Below are 3,442 nucleotides of genomic sequence, written 5' to 3'. Positions count from 1 at the left end.
GAGAGAGGAAGGGAGACGGGGAGAGGCTCCTGCCATCGCTGCTCTGCTCACCAGCTGTGAGCCCACTGGCAAGCCCAGCTTCTAACCGAGCAGCACTCCCCCTGTAGGAACGCACTGACCACCAGGTGGCAGCTCCTGCATTGTCGTGGTCAGTGTACATCATAGTGACTGGTAATTCCACTGTTTGGTCAATTGCATATTACCCTTTTATTATATAGTATATTATATTTATTAATAAAGTTTTGTTGAAAACTTGATTAAAGTTTTATTTTTTTAAAATATATTTTATTGATTTTTTACAGAGAGGAAGGGAGAGGGACAGAGAGTTAGAAACATCAATGGGAGAGAAACATCAATCAGCTGCCTCCTGCACACCCCCACTGGGGATGTGCCCGCAACCAAGGTACATGCCCTTGACCGGAATCAAACCTAGGACCCTTGAGTCCTCAGGCTGACGCTCTATCCACTGAGCCAAACCGGTCAGGGCTGAAAACTTGATTAAAGTTTTAAAGTTGCCAAAGTAATGCATGCTCACTGTGACAAGTGAAACAAAATAGGCAAACAAGGAAAGGTTAATAATTCCCTCATTTTCCCTCTCTTGAGGTAATTAATGTTAACAGATTAGTCTATAAGCTTCCACATTTTACTTTATATGCATCTTACTTTAGATGCACATGTATATAAGTACTTGTTTATTTTTTGTTATTTAAAAGAATGTGGTTATGCTATGGATATTACTTTGCAAGTTTCTTTTTTAACTTAAACGTACATTATAGATATTTTCAATTCAACTTATACAGATCTAATTAATTTTTAATTAATTGCAAAATATTCCATAGAATGAATGTGCCACAGTTTATTCAATGCTAAATTGTGTAAATAATCATAAATAGTATTGATGAACATTCAGGTTATTCCTTTTTTTTATACTACAAACAATGTTGCAATAATCATTCTGGTACGTATATATATTTTTTTAATTTTTAATTTTTAATTTTTATTGATTTCAGAAAGGAGGGGAGAGGTAGAGAGAGAAACATCAATGATGAGAGAGAATCACTGATCTGCTGCCTTCTGCATACCCCCCAGGGGATCGAGTCCACAACCCGGGCATGTGCCCCTGACCAGAATTGAACCCAGGACCCTTCAATCCACAGGCCGATGCTCTCTGCACGGAGCCAAACCAGTTAGGGCTGGTATGTCTATTTTTATAACTGATTATTCTATTTCTGTATAATTAAAATTCTCTCTTTAGCCATCTTAAAATGTTTTTTATGTAGTCAAATGTTTACATTTTCTTATATCACTTTTGAATTTCCTGTCTTGTCTAAGACAGAATTAATATGTAGACTATTTAGAATACGAAAGAAATGAGATGTGAAGAAGTAAGAAGCTATAAAAATGAATCTCTTCAAGACAGTTTCAAAGAAGAAAAAAGACACGGAGCAGAGACAGAATTATAGATTTTTTTAAAAAATATATTTTATTGACCTTTCACAGAGAGGAAGGGAGAGAGACAGAAAGTCAGAAACATCGATGAGAGAGAAACATCGATCAGCTGCCTCCTGCACATTTCCCACTGGGGATGTGCCCCCACCCCATGTACATGCCCTTGACCGGAGTCGAACCCGGGACCCTTGAGTCCGCAGGCCGACGCTCTATCCACTGAGCCAAACCGGTTTCGGCCAGAATTATAGATTTGAGTGTTGTCAAAGATAAACAAAGCCAGACACTAAAATTTAAATTGTAATCATAATATACTATTACAATGGGGAAAAGAGTACGTACAGTGTGAACTAAACTTTGATTTGCACAGAAGTGACTGGGTCCTTTAAAGGGAGAATGAAGAAGTAGGGCGGGGGATGAGCAGGGGCCAGTAAAGTCAGGGAAGTGAAAGATCACAAATATCAAGAAGGGTTGGGGGTGGGGTGTTGGGGATTGTGACACAGGGCTCTATCTTCATGTGTCAGGCGGAACAAAACGTCAATAATTTGGGGAACCTTGAGTTTTCTCAGACAGGCACTTTAAGGGGTGCTAAGGTTATCCCAAGGAGGCCGCTTTGAGCTGTTAGAAACTGTCAGTGTTTTTTTCATCTTTATAGGCCAAAGTTGAGGCCTAGTCAAGAGGAGAACTCTGAGAGAAGCTGAGCTAGAGTTTGCCGAAGGAGAGAATCTTAGTGTTTTGCTTCCTAGGGAGACTGCTCCAACATGGATGAACAGAAAAGCATAATGCTAAGTTAAAGAAACCAGTACCAAGAAACCAAGTAACAAATGACTACATACATTACTGTATGATTCCATTTACTTGAAATGTCTAAAATAGGCAAATCTATACAGTCAGAAGATTAGTGGGCTGGAGAGTGGGGTGGGATGGGGAATAGGGAGTGACTGCTAATTGATAAGGGTTTCCTGTTTGGGGTGATGAAAATATTCTAAAATTGATTATAATGATGGTTGCAAATCTCTGTGAATACACTAAAACCACTAAACTGTACTTTAAATGGACAAATTGTAAATTATGTGAATTGTATAAAAAAGCTGTTAGCTTGGCTGGTGTGGCTCAGTGGGTGAGCGAGACCCATGAACCAGGATGTCCCGGTTGGATTCCCAGTCCGGGCACATGCCCAGGGTAGCAGGCTCAATCCTTACTAGAGTCATGCAGGAGGCAGCCAATCAATGATTCTCTCTCATCATTGATGTTTCTATCCCTCTCTCCCTTTCCCTTCCTATCTTTGAAATCAATAAAAACATATATTTTTAAAAAGGTTAGAAAATTATGTATAATTATTTGCCTAAGGTCACTTAATGAATAAGTGGTAAGGCAGGGTTTGAACCAAGAAAATGATCTCTTATAATACCTGGACTCAGAATTTTAAGATTGAAGAAGTCTGTACATTATCTCTAATTCAATCCCTCATTTTAGAGATTAAGGGGCTGAGACCTAGAATGCAAATGATTCATCCAGGTTGTACAGCTCGAGTTAGTGGAAGAAAGAGCAGGGAGAGGAATCAGGTCTCCTGGCTTTCAAACTAATGTCCTTTACAGAGATAGAGAGTTAGAAACATTGATGAGAGAGAAACATCGATCAGCTGCCTCCTGCACATCTCCTGCTGGGGATGTGCCCGCAACCCAGGTACATGCCCTTGACCGGAATCGAACCTGGGACCTTTCAGTCCGCAGGCCGACGCTCTATCCACTGAGCCAAACCGGTTTCGGCCACATAACTTATTAAATGCAATACAAAAATGCCTAATTAGTCACTAAACCACATTTCAGAGCCCTTATTTTTCTGCCTCCCCTCAAAAAGGACTGAAATTTATGTATCTTCTGACTCATTTGATTTTAGAGTTCTTATGATCAATTTGTATTAAATAATTATTGGAAAATATTTTCCAATGTACACTGAGTATGCCACAAAAATGCAAATAAAAAGAAAAATTCAG

Source organism: Myotis davidii, unplaced genomic scaffold, assembly GCF_000327345.1.
Source record: "Myotis davidii unplaced genomic scaffold, ASM32734v1 scaffold247, whole genome shotgun sequence".
NCBI classification, from domain to species: Eukaryota; Metazoa; Chordata; class Mammalia; order Chiroptera; family Vespertilionidae; genus Myotis; species Myotis davidii.
The sequence above is the reverse complement of the archived record's forward strand: the minus strand, read 5'-3'. Positions refer to the sequence as shown.